The sequence below is a fragment of the Pipra filicauda genome, unplaced genomic scaffold (genome assembly GCF_003945595.2).
Source record: "Pipra filicauda isolate LSUMZ 115617 unplaced genomic scaffold, ASM394559v2 scaffold87_size3191425_pilon, whole genome shotgun sequence".
In the NCBI taxonomy this organism is placed as follows: Eukaryota; Metazoa; Chordata; class Aves; order Passeriformes; family Pipridae; genus Pipra; species Pipra filicauda.
This window is the reverse complement of record NW_024105064.1, coordinates 2,508,525-2,535,019: the sequence shown is the minus strand read 5'-3', so window position 1 is coordinate 2,535,019 and position 26,495 is coordinate 2,508,525. Positions and strand designations below refer to the sequence as shown.

General features: G+C 48.6%; 1 long non-coding RNA gene across 4 annotated transcripts in view; it reads left to right on the top strand.

The window, feature by feature from the left end:
• LOC113991941 overlaps positions 1-26,495 on the top strand; it is a 95,945-nt gene that overhangs the window by 68,620 nt on the left and 830 nt on the right. For 3 of the 4 annotated variants that reach the window (XR_005567080.1, XR_003542110.2, XR_005567079.1), the window contains exons 4-8: positions 20,051-20,121; positions 22,309-22,548; positions 23,817-23,872; positions 24,861-24,939; positions 25,965-26,069. This is a non-coding gene — a long non-coding RNA (uncharacterized LOC113991941). The remainder of the gene's footprint in view (positions 1-20,050; positions 20,122-22,308; positions 22,549-23,816; positions 23,873-24,860; positions 24,940-25,964; positions 26,070-26,495) is intronic. The other variant, XR_005567081.1, reaches the window with a different exon arrangement.

Sequence of the window (26,495 nt, the reverse complement as noted above, 5' to 3'; positions counted from 1 at the left end):
GCTCTGTATCAAAGCACGGGGTTAAAGGGCATCCCAAGGAACTCACAGTGCAGATTGTCCAAATTTTCTCCTCTCCCTTCCCTGGAAGCCCCAGCGGTGCCCAGAGCAGCCCCTGCCCCTCCTGTCCTCCAGCCCAGAGCCCACAGCTCTGCCTCAGGATGCTCCTTTCCCTGCCAGCTCCATCCACCCTCGAGGCTTCGGGAAGAGCTGGGACCAACCCCGGGGGCAGGAGCTGCAGGGAGCTCACCCTGGAGGCCAGGGAGGTGCCTTGGCAGCAGGATGGGAGGGGAAGAAGGGAATGATTCTCCACCTCATTCCTTAGAAACCTACAAGTGTTTGACTTCTGGGTCTCTTCTGAAACATCTGGATACCAGGAGGATAAAAGGTACCAGTGGAACCTCCCAGGAAGATCAATTGTTTAAAGCTTTCTGTGTGTATTTCCAGTCCTCCTGGCTTCCTTCCCAAGATTATAGAAACAGGTCTGTGACTTTCCTTGGAGTAGAATATAATGTGTTCTGTGTAGTTCTATTTTTTCGGTTTCCATTTTATGCAAATAAACTTTTATTCCCTCTCCCCTGATTTATCATCTCCGAGGTCTTTGTGTAAATTATGCAGAAAGGAAAACCATGGATTTTATGGGAAGTCGTATAGAAGCTGTTAAAATTGGCCTTTTCTCCTCCCCCTCATTGTTCTTTGCTCTCAGTGTGGGTTTTATCAAAAGTTTTTATGGAGTTAAATGGAGATTCCCCAGCAGACAGGGGCACGATAAAGATTTTACGGACGCAGTTTGCCATGAAACAGGGCCGTGCTCTTGGATTTCACGCATGAAGGGTCTTATCCAGCAGAGTCTGAGCTACATGAAAGTCCAGGTGTTGGCTGTCCCAGCTGAGGGAGTCCCAGGGAGTCCCCAGGGCAGGTGAAGAGTGGCTGGAAGGGCCTGGAAGGGCAGGGCAAGGCTGAGCCCCTCGGGGTGCTCAGGCCATGTGCTGGGAGCCAGAGCTCAGGAACTGCCCAGAGCCGTTGCCAAGGGGACACTGCTGATTTCTAAGAAAATCTAATAATAATATTTTGGTTCTGAAGAGACTCTTGCCTGTTGTCATCCATCCAACACTGACACAGGCATCCTCCAGCAAAACAAGTCCTGCCCTAAAAGTGTAATCATAGTTTTAATCCTTCCACTGGCATTTTTTTTCCATCACTGAATACCATCACTGTCTCCTCCTTTAGTCACCTTCTGCTTGATTCCACAGAAACTGAAGTCAGAGCTAAATTGGTTTAAGAATGTGTAAATACTGCATTAATGTTTCTTGATATCATCTCCTTACCATCTCCACCTTGGCTGCTCCTAAAACAGCTCCTCTGTAAACTTCCTTGCTTTGTCCTGAACTACTTATTTCTGCTTCCAGGAGGGCTGTCTTCTCTTTCTGTATTTCAACAGAACTGGAAACAAATACCTGGCTTGCATCTTCCCCAGCACGTGTGCTGCAGGGGAGTCCAACCACTGGAGAGCTGCTCCTGAAGAGCTGTGTTATTCCTTCTTCCTCCCATTAGGCAGCAGTCCAGCCAAATTTACCTTTGCTTTGACTTAAACATATTTCTCTTCTCTTCACGCAGCACCAGCCTGGCCTCAGGCAGCTCTCCTGGGAGCCTGGGTTCAGATGCACCTGTGCTACACAGGCACACAGACCCTGCTGCTGCTGCTCCCTGGGCTGAAAACAGCACTGAACACAGCAATATTTCACTGGGCTCTTACGGGATCCATCTCCCTCACAAAGGAAATGTCCTGTAGTGTTGAAAGAGGACTTAATTTCAGTTACCATTATTTCATAGAATGAGAACTGTACAGTTGTAAATCACCAGAGAGTTTTCTGTGGTGTTCATTGAATTCTTTCTGCTTTAGGCTCACAACTATTTCTTCCAACTCGCAGCCTTTTCTACTGAACTTCTTTCTTTAACCTCTCACTTCTGCCTCTCCTTTTTTCTCGGTGTAGATCAATAACTCCCAATTAGACCCATGCCCAAAATTATGCCAGATTACTTTCTCTCATCTTATTCCCTTTGCTTGTGTATCTTCATGGCAGTGTCTGCCTCGTCTGTGTTGGTAACAAATAACTCTGTAATCACACCAGAACTGGCAGGAGAAGACCTGTTTTTGATGAGCACATACAGGTTCCTGTTAGAGATGTGTGTATTTATGGCAATAATAAATCACTGGCTGGTGTGATTTCACTGACTTGTGTTTAACTTACACTTGACAGGTTCCATCTCTTTAAGAACTTTCCTTCAGGGAGTAGCTCAGTTCGTTTTGCTGAAAAGAAGCAACGCCCTCCCCCAGGTTGTTTCTTGACTGAAGTAATTGCTGTGACTCCTCAGGTCCCAGACAACCAACAGATAATTAGTTCCAATTAAGTTCTCGCACAGGTGCTTGCGAAACTGCCATTAGGAAGCAGCAGGTTCTCCTGGAAGGTGAACTGAGTAGTGGGGAAGGGAGCCCCACAGATCAGAGGGAGAGGAGGAGCAGCACAGGGCCAGTCCTGGTGTGGTGCTGCCTTTGGCTTTAGCAGGGGTATGTACAAGGTTTTTTTTTTACTTTCAGAGGTGGGTTTGCTCACTGTGGATCTTTGCTGAGCTTCTCTTGCTCTGTAAAAAAGGAAAAAAAAAAAAGGAATAAGCAAGAAGGAACCTTAAAGTAGGCACTGTGTGTGAGCTGTGCTGAGGAAAGCCCAGTGGACACACAGCACTTGAGCCGTGCTGGGAGGGCAGGGGCAGCCCTGACCTTGCCTGGGTCACCTCCAGTGAGTCTGAAGGGTTTTCCTTGCAGTGTGTGTGTGTTGGGGAAGTGGAGCTCCAGGTGCCCAAGGGCTCCTGAGTAACCCCCAGGGTCTGACCTGGCTCGAGTTGGATTCTCACTCCTGTAACTTTGGGGTTGTCCAGAGAGCAGAGGGATCGTGTCTCCATCTGGCTGTAGCCTGTTGCTTTTTGTGGGAGGCAGGAGGGAGTTACAGATCTTATGTTAAAAGAGAAAAAGCATCTATAAACCCAACACGTGACCAAAAGCACAAAAAAAGCTGTGGATTTTAACCCCTCTCCCCGTTGTTGTTCTCTCTGCTGTCCACCCTCAGTGGTGCTGTGTGTTATGCCAACTTTTGGATGGGGTACTGGCCGTGTGTTTTTAACCTAAAGGCACAGTTGCAGACTTGCAGGGTGTGGTGGATGTTGGTCTGTGCCTGCATCTGGGAACTGGAGGGTATCTTGCTCTGAATGTCAGTTTGTGGCAGTGCTTTGAGCCAAAATAGTGCTTTTTGTTGTAGGCTGCAGAGAGTGAGCGTGTGTAAAACACCAGAGATGTTCATCTCGTGCCAGAACAGTGCCAGCATTGCTTCACCTGCTCGGGGAGCTCTGCAGCTCAGACCTTCCCCGGGTGGTGTTCCCTCACACAGCTGGGGAGAGGAGCCCCTTGATGGGCACTAATTCCAGGTGATCTGCTTCACCTGGGGGTGGATCTGCTTCACCTGGGGGTGGAGCACAGGGGGCTCAATGCCCTCAGAGGCCTCTCCAGGCTGGTTATCTGTGACCCCCAGCACTTGGGGCTGTGCAGGTATTTTGTGGGCTGTGTTTATACCTGGGCACCTCTGGAAAGGTGAGAAGCTTCATGGCTGTTACATTTCATGGATTCGAGAGTTCTCCTGTCTCTTTGTGACCCGTAGCCTCCCTCAGACTGTCTGTGGTAGCAGTTAAAGACTCATCAAGGATATACAAGTCTCAATTCACTGACTTCCCTAAAATTTTAGTGTGCTTGAAACTGTTCCTTCCTTTGACATGACAAACTCTGCTCAGGCAGGGACAGGCTTATTTTGAATGGTGTGCAATACTTTGTTCCATCTTATATTTTCTACATCTTGCAAAAAAAGGAAGAAATTATGTTTAAATAAGTGGAAGAGTATTTACTAGTTTCCATCTTTTCACTACAAATCTAGAAAGTTGACTACTGGGAGTTGAAGTGTGTGGGCTTCAGTGGCAAAGGGGGGGGAAAAAAACTGTATCACAGTCTATTATTAGCCTCAAAGAAAACCACTAGTTTTCCTTTTTTCCTATTATTTTTAGCCCAGGAATATCTTTCTAGTGACACAACTCAGCCACTTCTCATCCTGACCGTGTGTAGATCTGGGGGCCCTGAACCTCCCCCTCCCCTCAGGCTGCAAATTCTGGGCTTTATTCACAAAATGCCACTGGCCGGGATACAAAGTGCCACACTTTGTGTGGGAGGCAGAAGACAGGAAAAATGTTGTGGCAGGTGGCTTAAAATAAATCAGAATCAAACCAGCTCTGTTTGGGAGCGCTCAGAGCCGGGGGGGTGTTTGAGGCAGCCCCTGCAGACCTGCCCTGGAGAGCCCCTGGGAGAGGGGCAGTGGCAATTATCAGATGGGTTTGCAGTTTTTGCATGGATGTTATTCCAACTGACACCGTGTGCACTTGCATCCAAGGAGATACATAAACTAACCTCCAAACACCACCCCAAGCCCTGATTACAAACCCAGACACAGGGTACGTACCACGGACCTGGACACTGAATATAATGCACCTGAGACCAGGACTTGGCTTTAAAGTAGTTTTACTTAAGTTTTTTTTTTGCTGCCTGGATTATAATTTTAGTGATGTGAAGGAGAGGCTGTGCAGATGTGAACCAGATGCCAATATCCAACTGTAGTCCCACATGTTTCCATGTAATAACTAAGTGTTACTATGGTGATAACAGATTCACTGGAGGTTTGATTTAATAAAGCAGGATCGCATGTTAGTGTCTGTGCAGTTGCCATAGTTTTAGCCAAACAATCGTGCTGCCTCTGACTGAATTGATGGTGTTGCCACTGAGCTGAGTTTCCCTTGTAAATCTGTTTTTCAGGAATAAATTTGCTACGTAAGCAGGTTATAGTATATTGCTTTAATTGACCTCTCTTCTCTCCAATGGCAAAAAAAGGATAGTTTTGAATATGAGCAGAAAAGACATTTTGCTTAGAGGTGGGATTTTTCTTTGTCTCTTTTTCTTTTTTATTTTTTAATGCTGCATTTGACTTCAGATTTAAAGATTTTTGAGCCAACTGCCCAAGGCTTGCCAAGGAAGTCAGAATAAGCAAAGAATCTAAATTGGCTTTCACATGAGAACACCTGTGTTTGCAAGTGGCAGCAGAGAATGTTCAGTTTTACTGCCACCCATCCCAGAAACCAAGAGGGACTTGTGTGTTCTTATTTTAAGCTCATAAACTGCAGTGGGATGGCACTGAGGGCCAAACCCTGCTGCAGGTTCTGCAGTTCCCAGCTCAGCAGGTCTGTGTTGTTGGTCTGAACACACACCAGAACCACAAATACTTTTGTTCTCGCCCGTTGGTTCTGCCTTCCCTGGCTGTGCCTCAGTCGGATCCTCCCCGGATCTGGGGCAGCTCCGGCCCCGTGAGAAGGGAAGGCACTGGAGCTTCCACTCCCAGCAGAGCTGGGGCCAAGTGACTCAGTTTCTTCCCTGACCTCAGGCCAAGGACTTTTGCTTCTCTAACTGGTGGAAAGCTCTGTAGCTGTTCCTGATGCAGGATCTCCTTAACCCTCTGGAGCTCCACTGCCTTGCTCTCTGCAACTCCCTGACAGGAGGGGGGAGCCGGGGGGGGGTCAGGCTCTGCTCCCAGGGAACAAGGGACAGGAGGAGAGGGAATGGCCTCAAGCTGTGCCAGGTTGGACATCAGGAGGAATTTCTCCCTGGAAAGGGTGGTCAGGCCTTGGCAGGGGCTGCCCAGGGAGGTTTGGAGTGCCCACTCCTGGAGGCCTCCAAGGAAGGCCTGGCCGTGGCACTCAGAGCTCTGGGCTGGGGGCACAGGGGGGATCCAGGGCTGTGGGCATTGGGCACAGGGGGGATCCAGGGCTGGGAGGGCTTTCCCAACCTCAGTGATCCTGGGATTCCATCCGTGTGGCTGCACGACCTGGAGGGCAGCGTGTGGGTCAGAGCTGGGAACTCATCTGCTTCCTGTGAGATCAAGAGGAGCTTCTGGCTTCTCTTATGTCTTAATAATAGAAGTAATAATAACAATAATTAATAACTCTAATGATAGTGATAACCTTCCAGCTGAACATGTGCAATTTGTGTTGCCTCAGCACTATTCCCAGGCAGAGCCTCATTGATATTCAGTGCATCGTCGTGTCTGTCACTGCTCTGTGCACTTTGGGTCTGGAATCCTTGGGGAGCCTCGCAGCTGTCAAATTGACTTCCATCATTTCTCTCGGAGCTGAGAGACAAATTATCCAGCCAGCCAGCAGCCTAGACTCTGCAATCGAACTCGAAATCTCTAAGTGATAAAATGCTGCCTCCCGGGTCAGACAAACAGTCCGGCTGTGAGGAGGAGGGGGCTGGCTGCGACTGTTGATGCTGTTTGCTGGTGTCCCTTTTTTTTTTTTTTGTTTTCCCCAGAAGCTGCTTATTTTTTTTTTTTTTTTTTTTTCCTCTCCCTTTTTAAGTAGTATTCATGCTCTAATGATCTGGCAAGCGCCCGGGTGAGTCACTGGCATATGTCGGCCCGGAGTCCCACCGGGACAGACGCCGCTCCTGGGCGCTGCCGACACGGACCGTGCGTGTGCCCGCTCCGGGGGGCTGCGGGAAGGAAAACGCTCTGGAAAGGCTTTCCCGGCTTTTCACCCGCTGTACCCGCCAAGGGCTTTTGGGGAAGTTTGTCGTGGTTCTGCAGCAGAGCTTTGGTGCTCCCCCCGCCGCTGCGCTCAGGGCTGGGAGCGGGGACTCGAGGGCTGCGCTCGGGGACCGCGGTTCCCATCCCGGACACCCTGACCCGGCTCGGGGGGCTCAGGGGTCCGGGGGGTTTGACGGGGCAAAATCCGCGGATTTGGAAAAACCACCGGGGGATCACACAGAGAGTCCCGGAGCTCCTGGATGGAGGCATGGAGAGCTCCGGGCTGAAGGGATGGAGAGCTCTGGGATGGAGAGCTCCGGGAGGGGCTGCCCCCTCGGCACAGCCCGGCCCGCTCCTCCCGAACAGCCCGAGTTTGGAGACACCCAGAGCCATTCCCTGCCATTCCCCTTGTCCTGGCACTCCAGGCCCTTGCCAACAGCCCCTCTCCATCTTTCTTCCAGGACCCTGCAGGTCACAAGTAGGTCGCCCCGAAGCCCCCGGGGTTGGTGGTAAAATACCCTGCACTGAAATGTGGCATAAATATTCTGAAAGTTCAGTAACGACCTCCAGCACTTCTTTTTTCCTCCGAACGTTCCAAAGTAACCAATTAGCATTGGTATCAGGCTTTTTTATACCGTTTGCTTTCAGGTTTTTCACTTTCCTCTTTCCACCACCTCAGCTCTTAATTATGGCTGTCAGACAGAGCACAAGCCAGACGTGGCATTTAACAACCTAATTCTACCATCCTTCTCCTTTTCCATTTCCTTTCCTGCAGCATTCACAAATGCCTCTACCAGTGGGTACCTCTGACATTTCCAAATTGCAATTTGACGGTGTCAGGAAGGTTCATGAATTATTAAAATGTCTCAGCATCACAGAGGCTGGAAAATTACATGTAGTTTGACAAAACAAGCGCACGCAGAAGAAGAAAACCCCACCCAGGCATTCCCAAATCAAGAGAGCACCTTTAAAACTTTCCTTTGAATTTGCTCAAAAGGCTGGGATAGTAGGAGAGCTGCGTGAGTCATTCTCTCTGTGTCTCTCTCTAGAACAGGAAAGCTCGCAGAGGGTGGAGGCATGTCAGCACAGTGTGGTACACTCTAAAATATCAGTGAAATGACTAGGCTGGAGAAGTGGGAGGACTGATATTAGTCACAGCTATTGCACAGCTCAGAAGATGAAGGCAGAAGGAATTACCGGACGGGCATCTGCCACTCGGCCCAGCCTTTCAGAACTCGTCCCTGGGCTTCAGATCCCCTCGTTCTTCCTCTAGAATGCCCCTTCTTCCCCTTCAGGGTGAGTGAGAGGCAGTGCCTTGGCCTCACAGAGCAGCTGAGGTGTCAAAGGTGGTTGAGTTCACCCCTCAGGCAGCACCAGCAGCTTCCATCCAGGATGGTTTTGCTCCAGCCTTTTGTTCCATGTCCCGCTGGACAAACCCTGGAACTGTTGCCATCTCCCAGCTCCAGAAGCACTGGTAGGGGGGATGAGGATCTGTGCAGAGGTGCCAAGCTCACAGAGGGCCCTCAGGTGGAGTTTGCTGCCCTGCTGCAGCAGCTCTGTGTGTCTGCACGGGGCAGTAACACACTCCCTGTCCCAGCACCCCCAGCACTGCCCAGGGCCTGCCCTGCACCCACACCCTGCCCTGGCTCTGCTGAGCACCACACACAGCCCAGCAGCTTGGCTGGGAGCACCCCATCAGCCTCTGGGATTCCAGAGTTAAGGAAGAGGCTCAGCACATCCCATTTCCCCCCAGCTGCCTGTTTTTGATGGTTTTTGAGTCCAGGCCCCATGCCTGGTGCCCGGTGTTGGTTGTGCTGAGCTGGGCTGGAGGTTGGTCATAAAGCCAAGCCATGGAGTGCCCCAGGCAGCAGGACAGAGGGGTGGGCCCTGTTTTGCCCAGGTTTTGGTGTAGTCTGTCCTCTCCAGCCTCATCCAGAGATGGGAGAGGTCTGTACTTGGATGAACTCCTCAATCAGTACCAACCCCAGGCTGCTGTCAGACCCTCTGCTCGAGCTCTGCAGGCACAGCCCTTTCATGCAGATGAATTTTTAACAGAAGGTGTTTCATTAAACAGCCCAGACTTGTCTCTGTTCTGTACTGTTTTATCTCCCTGCAGTACATCTGATAATCTTACATCTCACATTTAACCAAGCCAGAAGTAAAACCTGCAACAGACCTTCCCAGTTGTCTGTGGCTGTCTGGAGAAGTGATTCCCTCAGCCCTGTGAACCACCAGGGGTTTATTCTTACCCACATTTCAGCCTGTGTGCCACGTGCAAACACTTCCTTAGCCCCACTGCTCAGGAAGCATTTCAGTGCCAGCTATCACACCTTTTCCTTTAAAAGAAAATAAAAAAGTCACGATCATTTTCTCTAATTTTCTGACAAATGCTGAAAATAATGGTTGGAGTTGTACCATTCCTCTGCCCTAATTGGGTAGCTGGGAAGCATCTTAGCAGCTGTCAGGAATTCTCAAGTGAGTGAAATACAGTGCTAAAGCTTATGAAAGTTTTGGTAAGTGAGCTGTATTAGCTGATGTTATTACATCTTTTCATTTGTTAGGACATCCAGAGTAGTTCACCCTTCCCTCCAGGCTGGCCACAGCTTTTTTATGGCATTTATTGAAATCTCCCTCCCAAACCATTATTTTAGGTGGCTGTTCATCAGTTATTCAGTTGTACAAACACACCCTGGTTTAATTTCTGGTTTAAATTGTTCTCATTCAGGAATTACTTCCAGGAGTTTGAGATCAGAAAGTGATCCCAATGACGTTTCTCCTGGTGTGGTTTCTCTCTGGTTCTGTGTGCTTTGTGAGTCTCTCACCTCAACAAACAATGGGTTAAAATGTATTTTTAGCAGGTTTCTGACCCGAACGGTTGCAGGCAGTTGCAGAGAGGGCTGTGCTGACTACACTGAGATTTCCCTGCAGTCAGGGACCTGGCACTTCTCTGGAAAGCGTTCCCAGCATCTCATTTCATTGTCAGATGTGAAATAGGTCACTCTGGGGCTTTGAGCTCTGCAGTGGATCTGCTCAGGTGACCTCCCAGCAGCAGCCCTGCCCTGCCGGGCTGGGTTGGAGCAGCAACAATTTCTTCCCAGCACGCCCCTGCCCTGCCCGGGGCTGCTTTGAGGCAGGTCAGCTCTGGGGACTGCCAGGACTCCCTGCACCCCTCCTTTATTTCCCATTCCTGCCTCTGGGATGCAGGGAAGAGCTCCCACCTCGTGCCCCTGGCTGGGCACTGAGCTGAGGGGCTCAGAGCTCCGACCACCGAGGCTCTGGGTGGGGTGATCTGCCCAGCCCAGCCTGCTTTCCATCCAGCTCTTTGTCACTGACCCTTCTCACCCGTTCTCTGCCTTTCCCGTGGTTTTCTGGGAGTTGTATCATGTCTTTGAACAGGCCATGCAAGTTGTGGGACCACGTTTCAGGTTTTTTACCTTGGGGAACCCTGAGGTCCAGGAGAGTCACCTGGGCCTGACTGGGGTGGCTGTCACTGAGTTCTGGGGTTTTTTATTTCCTTCTCAAATTGGGATTTTCTTTTCACATCTTTGAGTTGGATTGGCAGGCTGGTAAAAACAAGTACAGAATGTTACCACTGTTTTGTTCCATTTTTTTTTCTTAATCATAGCGAGGTTTCCTGTTAGAACAGGTATTCTCAAGTTTCACTGGTGAGTATTGGATGCAAAACTTAAAATGTGTATAACTTTGTCACTGATATGGATGGGATAGTCCCAGGGTACTTGGCAGCTGCTCCTCTCCTTTATTAATGATACTGCACAATTAGCTATTACACAAAGGTTTGTCATTAAATGCATTTCTAAGGAGAGGAGATTTAATTTTCTCCATTTTATTGACTGAGGAAGTTAAGGCCTAGAGAAAGGAAGTGATTATTCAGAGGCCCTAGAGAGGAAATTGAGCCCAGGGTTCTGTATAATAGACCATGTAGACAATATAACATGCCCTGAAATACCCATTGCAGCTCAGCTATGCCTGTCCTGCTCTGCATTCCAGAGAGATAAAATATCTCTTGCTGCTCTCTTTAACCAGCTATGCCTCTTTCTTTCTCTTTTTTCCCTGCTGATGACCCTGAGCAAAGCACAAACCCCAAAACAACTTTTCTCAGAGCCCCAAAATGAGTTCAGGCTCCTCTGTGGGGCCATTTCCGAGCGTGGAGGCTGAGCCAGACCTGGCAGGGCTCTGGCTGGGCACACCTTGGCTCTTTCTGGGCTCTCTTTGGCTCTTGCTGGGCTCTCTTTGGCTCTTTCTGGGCTCTCTTTGGCTCCTGCTGGGCACTCTTTGGCTCTTTCTGTTTATCTCCCGTGAGGAAACTTGGAAGAAATCAGGTTGCACAAATGTTTGGGGTTTTTTTTCCCCAGGAGCTGCTATAAGTTGCATTATTGCATCTTATTTTATTCCTCTTTTCTCTCTCTCTCTCTCTCTCTCTCTCTGGAACTGCAGAAGTGACAGTGCTTTAAATGGGAAGCTTTGCAGGGAGCCATCAGTCCCCGAGCACACAGGATGGATCCCCTGGTTTGGTCTTGCTCAGGCCCCCATAAATCAGCAGAGCTAAAATATTTGTGGCTGTCTGTAGGAGATTTATGCAGGTGGGAGCTCGGAGTCAGTCTGTCATTGGTGTGGGGCAGTGGGAGCTGGAAGGGCTGGGAATGCTGCCTTGCAGGAAGGGAGGATCTCTAATGATGCCGTGGGTACTCAGGGGCTCCCCAGGGACAATGGGCAGGACCTGCTGAGTGTCCCCGTGTGCACAGCCCTGGCTGGACACAGCTCTGCTGCCCTGCATCCTTTGCTGGCCAGTCAGGCAGGGATGCAGTGTGGAAGATCCTTCCCTGGATCTGCTTCAGGCTTGGTTTTCTTTTTGGCTTTTTCATTCCCTTGGGTCCGGGGTGTTCTGTGCCTGGGCTCTGCCTGACTCATAAAAAAAAAGCTTAAAAAAAGAAAAAAGTTCTGCAACACATGATACTCAAGAGCTCTCTGGTCCTTCTTTCTCCTTCTCTCCAACAGTGGGTTCTGATTTTCCAAGGAGCTGTTTGGCACCCCCTGACTCCCTGTTTCCCCCCAGGTTTGGTTCAGACTGAGCTGTAAATGGTACAGGGAGCAGCAGCCTGGGAGTGCTGAGGAATTCCAGCAGAGCCCACAAATCCCACAGGACAGGAGGGGGCAACTCCATCCCCAGAACCCCCCAAGTCAACACCCTGACCAGTGGTGCCAGCACCTGACTGGGTAACAAATGCCCCTCAGGTCGTTAAATCAAAATGGAAATATCCAGGGCTCATAGAGGAGAGAGGCTTTGCCAATACATTTTAGAGGGGAAAAAAAAGTCAAGAAAGGAAGTATTAATAGCTTTGAAGTAGCATTGCTGTTCTGTGCCTGTTGTGTATCCTATTAAACTTCAATGGAAATAATTTCCAGGGATGTGTGATACGGAGGGACAGAGATGTGAGTCTTAAATCAGATTTTTTTTTTCTGTTTTCCGCCTTTGCCAAGTCCCTCTAAATCTTTGCAGTTGTAGAGAACAGCCTAAAAGCTGCTAACAGTTCCAGCTACAGAGCATAACACTGAATAAGGAGAGTCGAAAAGTTTCTGTCAAAACTGTGTTTAATGGAAAATAGAGTTTTGATAAAATAGCATTTTCACCGAAAATAGCTGCTTTCCACGGAGAATGTTGGTTTAACACTGCAATATTTTGACAGAAATTTTAAAATCTTGGGTTGCAATGTGTACAGCTGTTCGAGTCCGTCTAGTGCCACTCATATTTCTTCACCTCCTCAAATCTGAGGTATTTTGCCAACTCCCTGCTTTTTAACATTGTGGTACTTGGGAGTTTTTGTCAAGCCCACCTCTACATTCATGTCACAGGACTCCTGGGCTTGTGTTTAAAGAGCTGAGTTTTCTGTGGCTTTTGAAGTTGGAGGAGGAAAAAACCTCTTGGAAACGTGATCCAAGAACATCAGGAATTAGAAATCAAAGGAAGCAGATGAAAGTTCTGTTTTCTTGTTTCAAATGACTCTGAAGATTTTTCAGCCATTTAAAAGTATTTCTATATGAAAAGTGTTATCCAATCTGATTAATTATTCTGAATACATCCCTCTGACAGTGCTTTTTTTGCCTGAGTTGGAAATGAGTGTTTTGTGAACCAGATTATTTCAGGAATGTTAAAAAACACACAGGAAAAACACAAAACCAAACCCACCACAATTTTCTGCTGTGAAGTGAGTGACAGGGATGTTTCCTTCACCGGGCTGAGGTCAAACTCCCTGGAAGTGGGCAGGGAATTGTGTGACCTTGACGTGTCTGAGCTGAGCTGGGGAGCCCAGGAATGGCTGGAGCCCAATCCCTTGGAGCAGCTCTGGATGAAGGGCAGGGTGGGAACAGGCCCCCTGTGGCAGGGATGGCAGGAATCTCGTGGCCCCAGCTCCTTCCCACTGCTCCTCTCCAGGCTGGATAAACCCAACCAGCATGACAGCAGGCACAGTGCCAGGCAGGTTTGTCCACGAGAATTCCGTGTCCTGTGCCCAGGGATGAGGAGAACAAATGGAATGCCCAGTGATTCCTCCCCGGTGCAGGCTCCCATCTCCAGGGCTCAGGGTCCTGTGCTTGAGAGTCACCTTTTTATGTAGGATTTGTTGATGTTTTTTCTCCTGTTTGTCAAATTATTTGAACTTCAGCGTCTGTTTTAGTTTCCTTCACTGAGTTTGTTCTGTCTCTTTCCCAATCCTTCTCTCCACTTTCTGCACCTTTTCCAGTTCTGTTTGCCTTTCTGAACATCATGGAGTATTTGTCGGTTTTCATGGAATTTTTTGTCGCAGCCCAAATGTGCAGCTGGAGTTGGTGTCTCCCTGTGTTCAAATGACACTGTTTGTTGTGCTGATCAAAGGGGACTCGGAGGGTGAGGGAGGTGAGAAGGGAAACCTCAGGTCTGTGGGCAGGAACCTCTGTTTTGTGTGTGCTTTCACTGGCAGAGACAGGTCTCATTTCTCATCTCAGCTGGGGGGGTTCCTGCTGGGAGATCCCTCTCTGATTCCAGGTGAGGATCTGCCCCGAGGTGTTGGAGTGGGATCTGCAGGTACTGCTGTCCCTGTTTGTTCCAGGGCAGTGCTGGAGGGAGGGGGTGGAATAAAGAAGTGAAGGTCTCACGAGCTCATGGCTTTCTGGCCACTGCTCCCTGGAGCTGCTTCCAGACCGGCCCTGGAATCCCTCCTGGGAAGTGCTGTTAACTCCAACATTCAGTTCTGCCATAATAACCCTCTTTTTTTTGTTTGCCTGGGTTCTCTGTTCAGATGACAGTGTCCAAGTACCAAAACTTCATTCTAGTGAGCATCTGGAAATCTTAGGCTGTGTCCACACTAGTAAAGTCAAGGATGCCTGGGAATGTTCCCGGGAATGTTCCTCAAACGTGGAACATGATACTGTACTGCTGAAGTGCTGGAATGTTGCTTGGCAGAATTTTGGCCAACGCAGGCTGATATTTTTCTCAACTGCTCCCAGGTAGGGACTGGAGCTGGAGACCGTTCCCAAGAAGTGGTTTTATATCCAGTCCCCCGGATTCAGCGACCTGAGAGGTTTCTCACACGGTTTTGTGTCAGCTGCCCTGGATGTTCGGGGCTGTTCCTGTGCTCATTGAATGCCCTGCTATGAGTATCTGCTGCACAAAGTTAAAATCTGGCTGAGCCCTCCCCCCTCTGCCTTTCCTGTCACCTTTCCTTCCCCCAGAAGGAGGGGGCACAGCTGAACGTGTCTCAGGAGGTTGTTTACACGGTGTTTATTTAAATTATGCTCCTGTGAGTGTCGTTGGATTTGCCTCTGTGTCAGTGATTTCCTTTGATCAGTCAGAAATACTGATTTAAAAAAAGGGGTTCACGGGCATGAACTCTTATGCAGCAGCGTGTGTGAATGTGTAAGGAACTTCTGAACAATATTAATTATTTTGTGATGTGCTGGCTATAAGGGAAGATCAAAGATGTGCTGCTCTGGAGCTGTGTTCGTGTGTTGGGGGAAGTTCCTGTCCCCAAAACACGACAGTTTTGAGGGCTAATCTACAAAGAAGTGTCTTGGGTTCACCTCTTTGTTTGTTTGAGGGTCCAGGAAAAGCAGGGCAGTGGCCAGTGTGAAATAAGTTGTAAAAATGAAACGAGTATGAGCTCAATATGCAGAATGGAGGCATCCTTTTTTTCCCATGGGTTCATCAGAAACCAACAGTTACTGTGGGTTTTCATTTTACAGGGTTTTTTCTAATTATTACCTTGATATAAGTAGTTGGATTTCTAGGTAATATATATTTATAAATAGCACATAATTATAAAAAGATGATCATCCAGATTTTGCATGCACATTTGGAGCAATTTGAAGTTTGTGTGCTTTGTCAAAATGAATTAAAAATGAGAGCTCCTCTTGGGGTTCTGGGGTGTGAACTTGGGGGCTGAGTCTGTGCTGGGTTCTGGTAGAACCTTAACCCTGTACCTCATTGGAGATGAAACCCTTCTCAGGGTCTCCCAGCCTTCCTGGTGACTCCCCCTGGGCCGGGGGAATTCCCTGCAGGGGTGCAAGTGTTGAGGAAGGAGCTGTTCTGTGACTGTGAAAGCACGAGAAACCAGAGAGGGGCTTTCAAATGAATTTTCAGGTTCATTCACAGCTTGGCCGAAGAGCAGCTGTGGGAAACAAACCCTCTGAGAACTGAGAGAGGGGCTGGGCCGAGCCCAGCTCTGCTGGGAGGGAGGGAATGGAGCGTTTGAGTGCTGGGGAAATGAAAGTGCCCTGGGCTGGGTCTCACACAGCCCCTCCTGCGGGGCTGGGGCTCTGCTGCAGAGGAGTTCTCAAGATACAGGAAGAAGAAAGAGTTGGTTTAGATTTCCTTTAGCCCTGGCGTGTCTTGAGAAGGGAAATATTTTTGTTTGAAGTTTCATTGCTAGTCAGCAGTGGCTTAACTTAGAGAGACGTTTTTGGAGGCAGTGGGTCCCCATGGCAGTCACTGAGTCTGCTGGAGAGGGACAGGAGTGTTCACTGTATGGGGAGTGAACAAAGGTGCCCTAATTGTTGTCCCACCCCAAACTGAAGGGCTCATTTTTGGTGCTGGGATCCTTCTGGGAACTGGTGTTCCATCACAATGTGAAATATGGGTTGTGCTTCCTTCATGGTTCTTCACTTTATAACCTAAATTTGCAGATTCATTTGTTCCAACGACTCATGAAGAATGAATGGGAACAATTTCTTAGAAGAGCATAATATAAATTTGATTGCACTTTGAAATCAGTGCCATTGGGACCCAGATTTCTGAGGACTCATCAGTGCTTTACATCCAGTGGCTCAAACTGGAATGAGACACCTGTCCAACTTCTGAAGGTCTATCATGACTTTATCTTCTAATTGCCCCTCTAATGACGAGGTGGGGCTTTCCAGGCCTGCCTGTGTCTGTGATAACCTCAGCTCCTGTGTCCCTCCCCAGCTTTATCTCTGAGTTCCCTGAATGAGTTTCCATTTGTGCTCAGCCAGATAAGCAGCACCCTTGGAATATCCCCTGGCTGACGCAGGCAGCCCGTGGGGGGAAGTCTCGATCAGATTAGAGCTTATCAGGCTGCACAAACACAGCCCAGACACTTGTGGTACCTCCAGGGTTACCCTGAGGGCCAGCCTGCCCAGGGGTCATGCTCTCCACTCAGGGAAGTGTTCCAGCACGTGCTTGGGTGAGAGAACAGTCCCTTCAGCGGGTGTGCAGCAACCCTTGGGCTCTGTCAGCTCAAGGATCAGGGCTGGAGGGTGGCTGATTTATCACCTAAGTATGACTCTGCAGGACAGAAGATGGTCAGAGTGGAAATGGGCTCTGCTGCTGCACAGCTCCATGAGGAAAACACCCACCTGCTAAGGGGAGAGATGGGAGAGCAAATCCCGAGGAGTCCTGAAGCTTGGGAAACGCTGGCAGGGGAAGAGGGTTTGCTGCAGGGAGGGCTCTTGTGCAGATGCCCCGTGTTGTGAACTCCTCCTAAATCAGATTTAACGCAGGAAGATCACTTGTGTAATGGATAATTGAAATATGGCATAAGGGCACAGGATTGGAATTCATGCTGAGGGGAAAAGAAATCCATGGAAAAACTCCATCAATGGGCAGGTTGTTGCCAGGGCAAAATAGTGTCAGTTTTACAGTAAAGAGATGTTTTGTATTCCATAATGTTCTTGTGTTGTAGAAGCATTTGAGCTGTCTGAAAATACCAGGACATTCAGCAGTTTGAGCTCACCTAGGACTTTCTTACTCATCCCACTAAAAGTGCCAAGGAAATAAAGCTGTTCCTTTGTATCCTTCCAGAGAGGGCAGGAAACACTCCTGGGTGTTCAAGAAAAGCACCAGGATGCCTGAAATTCAGGGGACTTGAAGATTGCAGCACCATACCAGGAGCTTTGGTGTGATCCCTGATATCCCTACCAATGTTTAACATCCCATTGCTTCCATCACTGGAACTGGAGATAATGAACAGTCAGATCTGAGACATTTGGGTCATGAAATCAGGAGGTTGAGTGAACATCCCTGTGCTGACTGTGATTCTGTGACTCCAGCCTGCCATAGCTCCTGGCTGGGAACCTTGTCTGTCCCTGCCCTTGGGTGTGTGGTTAATCCTTGGACTGTGGGATCCCTGGGCCAGTCTCCAGTGGGGCAGCCACGATGCCAGGCCTTGGGGTCACACCCAGTCCCATTCAGCCCCAGCTGGTCAATGATTAAAAGCTGCTCTGGTAAATGATTGTGTTGTGCCCCGACCTGTAAAACGTTTATAACGCCTGAGAATAGTTCATTGCCTCCATATAAACTGCTTATAACCTGGAAACGGGGTGTGGGGCTGAGGGCAGGGACAGAGGGACAGGCAGAATGTTGGGCCTCTTATTGAGATCCACTGGATCCTCGTGGGAGGGACGGGAGATCCTGCACAGATCTCTCCCAGATCCTCCCAGGTCTCTCCCTCCACGAGCAGAGGCAGGAGGAGTCCCCCTCTGTGCCTGGATTTGAGTGAGCAGGAGCTGGAAGTGTCAGAGCCCTTTGGTCCCTAATGCATCCGGGATTTATCCTGAGGATACAGATAAGATGGGCTTGTGGTGACTGGCAGCTGGAAGGAAAGGGGGAATGCTGCCTGTTCCAGTGCTGGAAGGGCTCTGGGGGATGTGCTGTGTTCCCATAACCTACTTGTGTGGGGTGGAGGGGTCAGTCCCTCCTAATGCCCTTCTCTTCCCTTGGCATCCCTGGTGTGTCACAAACCACTTGGGGCTGGGGCTGAACCTCACACTCCCTTCCATCCTCCAAGTTCTACCCAAATGTGAATAACCAACAATATAGCAAAAGATGAGTGACAGAAATCACAGATATCTTTCAGTATAATCGTGATGAGCAAGTTTTCCTTTGTTTGCTCATCTTTCATTTAATGTTGTTGTCTCAACGAAAATGGCAATGGGCATTCTGCCCAAAGCCATGTTAGAGGACTGCAAAACCCAAAACAGGGCTTGAGACTTTCGCTTGGGCTCCCAGAGCTGTTCTGAGGCTTGAATGGAAGGTGTGCAGGGAGGAAAGAAAAGCCTGACGTGTCCTGGGCTGCAACATGAGCTCAGTGGGGATTTCCAGCAGGAGCACAGCTCCTGCTTCTTGGAGGTGGAACTCAGCCTCTTTCATTATCAGGTCTCTGGGTGGGTTCATTCCTTCCCCATGGAGCTGGTGATTTATCTTATTTGATGGAGAAATTGCTATGACAAAATGCTAAAAGCTCTTGCTCGGGGCTATTTTTAATCTACTGTAGGTGAAAGATCAGAAGACATTTTTGGAAGATTTATGTGTCATACCCCTGTGCTGGGTGGGATAAATGGGAGTTGACAAAATACAGGGCACAAGATTTAAACCATTGCCCTCTGACATCCCGAGGCATCCCAACCCTGTGTGATCACAGTTGTGTTCAGCAGGGAAAGGCTTTGCTCTGGGGGCATCTCAGATGCTCAGCAGAGGTGCAGAAATGCAGTCCCTGTTCAGTCTTTAAGCTTTATTGGTGGTGATCAGTAGTTAAACCTGCTCTCAGGCCTCTGTGGGTTTTAGTGCAGAATATTTTCCAGCAGTCTCTGTGTGCTCGTGGTGTTTGTGCACAGTAACACAGCCCTGTTCTGTGGGGAGGGAGAAGCTACTTAATGACAGTTCAGCTGGTGCAGACTCAGCGTTTTTTGCTGATCCTTTAATAGTCCAAACTGCTTCCAGCTCTGGGATCTCTGTCAGCTGTGTCCATTTCTGAAACAGGAGCCCTGACAGAGGCTCTTGACAAAAGCCCTCAGAAATTCCAGGAAACCTTTTTTTCACATCAAGTGTGAGCCAGAGCCCTGTTTCTGCAGCAGTGCAGGAGAGGGGCAGGGGCAGGGTGGGTGCTCTGCCCGGGTCACCCAGAGCACTGGGACAGCCCTTCCAGAGCCAGGGACAGGGATGGAGGGGTGAGGCTGAGGGAGTGGAGGGTGACTGGAGAAGGGGTGGCTGAAGGGGAGGACTGGGCTGGCTGCAGGCTGAGACACTGCTCTGGGCAATGCCCAGGCTGGAACCTGCACATCCTGGGATTTCACTGTTTTAGTGCTGCCTTGGGGCTCCCCAGGCCTGCCCTGCTGGCCCTGCAGGTTCAGGGCTCTGTCAGTGCTCGTGGTGTTCACGTGCAGTTTGTGCTCCCAAAATGACACATCCTTGTGAGGCCACATCACCAATTAACATGTGGATTTGTTCTGCATGTGCAAGTCTTTTCTTGGGCAGGGAAGTGTCACAGAGACTTGGCTGAAGGAAAAAAGGAAGCAGTTTAATCTTAAATTGTAATTGTCATCCTCTGGCTAACGATAAGCGATATTATGGCCTGTGTATCAGCTGTAATTAAGCAGTGAGACACAACAAGGTGTGTGTTACAGGCAGATAACACAGTGCTTAAGAGCCAGTGACCTGCACAGCACGTTATCTCCCAGCTGCACGAGCCCAGGGTGTCACTGTGGCTCCCAAATCCACTGTCCCCTCTCCCCTGCCCACAGGCTGCTGTGTATAGTGTAGGAATCCTAGAGGAAAACTGGTGTTGAAGAAGGAAACCCCAGTGACTGAGACCTGGCAGAAAACATGGAACAGGGTCAGCTTTGCCCTGCTGGGTCCTGTCAGGGCACTGCTGTTTCCCTTTATTCCTTATGTTACCCCAATGAAAGTTTGCAGGGCAAAACTCTTTGATGTTGATCCCATTTCCAGTTTAAGCCCCGTGGATGTGAATCTGCTGCCCCTCGGTACTGGGCTGCTACAGAAAATTGCACAAAATTAATGTACAGCAGATCCAGTTGCTGGATTTTGTTCCTGTGTAACAATCTGTCTCACACTTATTTATTCATGTTTTTTCTCCCCCCAGCCATACAAATTAGAGTGTCACTGGGATCCTGGTAAACAAACTGCTGGCAGAGGGAGGAAGGCAGCAGTAAGGTAAGGAGAGAAACGTTTCATCTGATGTCTTTTAGCCAGTAATTACCAGAATATGCATGGATTGATTTCCCAGTTTTTGGGTACTGTTACCCACTGAAAGGGGTGGATTCTTACTTGGCTAAATGCAAGGTCTGAGCAGGGTGGGAGGTCAATCCTCTTGAGTCCTGAGTTGTGCTGTTTGCTGTCAGAGGCACAGTTTGGTTCTGGGGGTTGGGATGGCACTGAGCCCATCTGGACCCTGATTTCAGTGGCTGTCCTAGATATTATTGTATTAAAAATATAAATAAATCGAGTTAGGCTTAATACAAGAGCAGAGAGACAAGGCAGGGGCCAGAGCCAGCTGCCTCTTGCTCGAGTCCTTCCCCGGGTGTGAGTGCTCCTGATTCCAGCTGTGCACTGGGAATGCCTCTCCATGGCTGGGATAATCCATTCAGAGCAATTACAAGGGATCCATCACCAGCAGGGCCTGAGCCACGGGCTGCTCATGTGGGAAGAGGGATGGGAGGGAAGGAGGGAGTGCAGGGAGGGAATCGGTGCCTCCCCCAGGGGTGTGTGCCCCGGGAATGGAGCAGTGTGGGCTCCCGGGCTGGGCACAGGGGCTGTGTGTGCTGTGCCCCGGGCTGGGCAGGGCAGCGGGAGCTGCTGCTCCCTGGACACTTCCTGGGAATCCACCGACAGCAGCAGGACTGGGGTGGGCACGAGGAGTTCAGAAATTCCCACAGGGAACCTTTTATCCAACAGCCCCAGGCCCAGGTGGGATCCCCGTGTCTGCTCACGACCTCACATCCCATCCCACGTCCTTTCCTTGGTGGAGCCGGAATCCCATCCCGGTTTTTCCGTGCAGAGGGTTGCAGGGGGAACTGCACACTGCAGAGCCAGGACTAGGAAAGCTCCACTGCTTAAAACTGCCCTGTGTGATGAATCCCTTGGCACTGCAGGGCAATCCTGCCCTGGGAGCTGCTGCCAGGCAGGGGCTGGAATTTGGGGCACAGGGTTGGGGGTTAACATGCAAGGAGATGTAACAGGAGGGGTTTGGTGCCTCCCCCTCATCAGTCCCTCTGCTCCTGCACTCCCCTCGTGGGTTGGAGAGGTAACTAAAGGAACTGGTCACTCTTCTCACAAAGCAATGTTGAAATCCAGGAGCTGGGTTTAGGAATTCTGAACAGCTTCACTGCCTGGGAAGGGACACTTTGCCTCTGCTGACACTGCAAAGGCCCCCAGTGCCTCTGTGGAGAGGTTTGGTGGGTGATTCCTGCTTGGACCATGAGCAAACAGGGATGTGGATCCACAGAGGCCCCAGCAGGGACAGTGTCACTGGGGACACTGCACATCTGACCTCCTTTGAGGCTGGAAAACCTCATTTTCCTTTGAGCCCTGCAGGTTTCCTCTTGTTCTGTGCAGTTTTCCTCCAGCAGGTCACAGGTAAGGGAGAGGGAAGAGCCTTGGGGTGGGAGGTGGAGGAGCCGGAGGACTGGGAGAGCTGGGCCAGGATGGCTCTGGGGAAGCACTCAAAGCATGAAGCTCTCCAGGTTCCACCTCGAGGAGCTGACTCAACAAATACAGAAGTGAATTGCAGACCATGAGCCAGAGACCCCCCAGATGCTGTGCAGGACAGTTCTGCTCCCTCAGCCCAGCCCAGGGAGCTGTGGAAACTGTTCCCTCCCAAATAAAAGTGTGTGGGAATTTGCAGTGCAGTCAGGTAGGCTGGAGTGCACATAAACCAGCTCATAAAAATTCCAGGGGCGTGTACGTCACCCAGCTGGGGTTGGTTGGATTCTGCTCTTCCCTGGCAGTGCCTGGAGCTCCCTGAGATCACCAGGAACACTCCAGGGCTTCTGCTGCCTCCCTGATTCCCGGCATTTTCCACACCTTTGTCCCTTCCTTGCAGGAGGTTCGGGTCTCATTCCCAGTGTTCTGGGTGTTATATTGAGTAAACTGAACTTATTCTGGCAGATAGTAATAAAATTATTGTTAATAAAATTTAAAATAGATAATTTCAGTTAGGAAATCAATAAACTAGTAATTTTCAAAACCCAGTTACCCCCTTAACCACAAACACCCAACAGTTGGCCTGGGCTTTCCCAATTTGTGTTGTTGCACTCAGAGGTCCTTGGGGATGGAGCACAGAATGATGTTTGCAGCCTCTGCTGTTACCAACCCAAATCTGGGTTGGTGTTTGTTTTGTAGCAGGAATTCCATGGGAAGGAATTCTCTGGGAAGGACCAGCTCGTTCCTTCAGGGCCAAGTCCTGCCCTGCACCAGCTCCTCCAATGGTCCCAAATGCTGAGAGATCCCATGGAACACTGGGCAGAGGAATTCCTGTGGAAATCTATTCCTTGTGTAATGGAGCCTGTGGAACCAAGTTCCTCTGAGTGTGCTGCTGAAGAACATCAGGAACCTTGAGCAGAAGTGTCAGCTGTGCAGGAGGTAACTGTCAATGAACTTGGAATGTTAGAACCCAAACTCCCAGGAGCAGTGGGTGGGATCTGGGGCCCAGGAGCCTTTCCCAAGGGAATGACGTGGGCCTGTGTTTGGGACATGCCCCCACCCCTGGAGAGCAGGGCTGGCTGAGGCACAAAGAAGAAGTAAAGCTTTCTTTTTCAAGCCCTTTGCTCATTCTCTGGCTTTTCCACTGCTCTTTGGGGGCATCTCAGAACCGTCCCGGGGCTGTGGAAATTCTGCAGCCACTTCTCAGAAACCCAGGAGAGAATTACTCTCACATATGTTTCCATCTTCTGCTTTTTGCATTTTCCCCTCTTGCATTTCTTTTTCTTTGGCCTGGAACAAACCCCTCTGTGCTCACAATTCTCACTATCCCAAGGAAATTTCACTGCAGTGTCCCAGTTTCCCCGGGCAGTGGAATGCAGGATTCCCAGTTCGGTTCCAGTCCCCTCCCAGGAGTGTCCCTGCAGGACCTGGGGAAGGTTCTTTCCCTGAGCAGGACCAGGGGCTGCCTGAGCACCTTTGGGGGGCTGAGCCCGGGACACCCCAAGAACAGCCCAGAGCCCTTCAGTGTTTTCTGGACAAACAATTTTATTTTCGGTAATGCGTCTATACACTGTACATTCAGTCACTGTGGTATATAAGCATAGCTATTTTCATACATAATCTCATAAAGTCCTTTATTTTACAATATTATCTGCATTGGGGGGGAGGGGATGTGGAAAAGGGGGTGGAAAAGGACTATCAAGGTACACAGCGAAATAGATAAATATGCCAAGCTTTTTTCTTATTTTTTTTTAAATCAGGCATTTATAAACAAGAAAGCATACATTACTTACATAAAAATAGTTCTAGAATAGTAGAGTAAGTCATAATATTGTCATTAGCAGCAGCATAGGAGAGACCAGGATAACAAAAATGTGCTGAAATGCTATTGGCTATTATAAATGTAAAGATTTATTTTTCTTCAATTGAAAAAATGTCATTTCTGTGAGTTCTTTTGATAAAAAAAAAAAACCCAACAAAAAAACCCAAAAACAAAACAACAACCAAGCCAACAAAAAAAAAATCAAAAAAAACTTCTCTCTAAAACACATGACTGCTGAGAGGGCAGAATGGAACAAAATCAACCTTTTGGTAATAAAATACTTTACAGTGAAAATAAGGACAAGTAAAATGCAAATGATGGAGAAAGGTTGTAACCCACATTGAAAACTTGCAAAAAGATTTTGTTTTGTTTTTTTTCCTAACAGACAGCAAAGGTTCTTCTCAGTTAAAAACACAACTCATAAAACAAGACAACTACCAGGTAAGAAAGAGTTTTGAAAAAGTAAACACCATATACACTTATAATACAACAGTGTAAAATGAAAAAAAGTATTTACATGTTGAATTTACTTTTAATGTTTTTTTTACATTGGCTAGTTCTGTTTGAAAAGCAGAATATTATGTATAGAGTTAGCTGCTCCATAGATATGAATGTTATTGCTGTTGGTTTTTATTCCCTTCGTTAAGTCTTCGTTCAGTAATAGAAACAAGGAGTAATTAAACTGAATATACAAGTAGTAATATATTTGTAAGTACAGGGAGAGTCAACAGCCTGTATGAAACACCTCTTCTCCCTTTGAACTTCTTAAAGGAAACTAAAGCACAGATGAAGTGAGAGATGTGGCAGCTCCTGCACTCGGGGCTGGAGAGCCCTGGGAGTGCAGCAGGGAAAGAATTCCATGGGAGTGGGATTGACTGAGGTGCTGCAGCCTCAGAAATTACACAGAGAGCTCCCTCTCCTCCAGCACCTTCACACAGGGGCTGTCTCTGCAGAGCCCCCCTCCCCACATCAGTGTCTCTGGGGCCGCCACAGGGACAGTTCTAATTATTCTGAATTAGAAACACGTTACACACTCTGCAGAAATAACAATTTAACTGTTAAATGTGTTCAGGAGATTCCCAACAGTTTAAGCCATTCCCTGTGAGCCCCTCCTGGGGTTTGGCTGCTGCTGGACAATGTTTGTCCCCACCTTTCTTGCCCCTTAATTATCTCACTGATTTCAAACCTTCATTTATGGAAATGGCTTTTCACTCCCAAGGACTGAATATTGTGGAGCCTCAACTGGGGCAGGGTGAGCCCCCTGTCAGGCACTGCCCTCCTGGAGTGACCAACCCGGGGCAGAACAGGAAACCAACAGCTGCAATTTTGTTCTGGAGCCTTTTCCTGCCCCTCTGAGCCCAGGGGAGGCTGCCTGGGGTGACTGGCTGTTGGTGACACTGTTCTTGTTTCTCCTCTGAAAATCCTGCAGGTTCCCTTCCTTCAGGAGGGTGGGAGCCTCCAGCCCAGGGAGCCACCGAGCTCCCCTGGACACGGAAAGGAAACCACAGGTAAGAGAGTCACTTTTCCTGGGGAAAAACGCCTGGAGATGGACAGGCTGCCTTTTTTTCTTGAATTATAAGGGGAGAGACACTATCAGAGATCAGGGGAAACCCAAACAGGCCGAATTTGCAAAGGCAGGGCTCAGTCCCTGAGGGAGGCCGGGGCTGTTCTCTGTGTAATTCCCAGCAGGGCAGCAAAGCAGAGCACGAGGGACTCGAGATGCACAGAATGGTAACGACAGACACAGCTGTTTAGTTTCCCTTGAAGAAATAAGTGGATAATACAGCTCTGGAAATCATAAGGCTGAGAACATTTTTCTGCATACTGCATAACAAAAGAACCCCTTTACATAAGACAGTAATAATGCCCATTAATGACTATATGGCAGAGTTTAATCCATGCATATGATTTAATAATCACAGAAAAAAAAAACATACAAAGAAAATAAAACCCCACATAAAAAAAAAACAAACAAAAACAAAAAACAAACCTGCTCAAGCATAATCAAAATTCCTTTTGCATTGCACTTTAGAAGGAGATCTGCACCTAGAGCCAGTCTCCAGCCTCCCAAACACACAAGGGCCAACCCCTGTATCCACAGACAGGTTCAGGTCAGGGACTTGGTGTGACTGTTTCTTGCTCCCAACAGTTTTACATTGTCCCAGTAATTCCACTCCTTTCATATTTCTTCTTTTTTTTTGTACCTAAAACATATATATGAACTTCTTTGTTAATGCTCACAGTTATTATAATGGTTATTATAATGGTTTCAAGCAAACAGCTCTTGTTTAAAAAAAAAAAAATCTCTCTAATGTACTGTAAGTAAATACCATAATTTTAGGATTGGAAGCCACTTTCTGTCTACTGGGAAATAATTTTGAAGCTTACATAGTTTGCATTAATGTCCAAAAGCAAATAAAGATTACTGGAAATATGTTCCTTTGTTTAGAGTAACTTCTGGGTATGATGATGCATAGGTGGGTTCTCTTTTTTTTCTTTTTTTTTAAATTTCTTTTCTTTTTATTCTTTTAAGGTAAAAAAGTGTCAGCATTGCCTAGAGAAGATGCTGAGAGGAAAAATGAGCTGGAAGGCACATCTGCAGCCCCAGATCACATTTTCACATTTGAGTGTGTCAGAGGTGAGTGTTTAGGGGTGAAAATGACTTTTCTCTTGATCAGTAAAGCACCAGCTTTATTTGTTAAGCACTTTTGGGAGCATCTCAGCTGCTCCCCAGCTTGGGTCAGATACACAGCCACAAAACCAGTTCCCTGGTCTGGTGAATTCCTGCTTGGGATGTTCTGGACCTGCTGGATCCTCCTCTGTGAAGTGGAGATGCTGATGGGAGGTGGCAGTGCTGGCAGGTTGGGTTCATTGGTTTGCACAGCTCTCAGGGCAGAATCTAGAATGCTTGGCTTCAGAAACAGGGAATAAAATGGAGAGTAAGATTCTGACAAAGTGCAGGTTTAAAAAAAAAAATAAAAAAAAAAAAATAAAAAAAACTCAGCACCACCCCCAGGGCAGTGATGGCTGCGTCGTGTCCCGGGGCTGCGGCTTGGACCCCAAC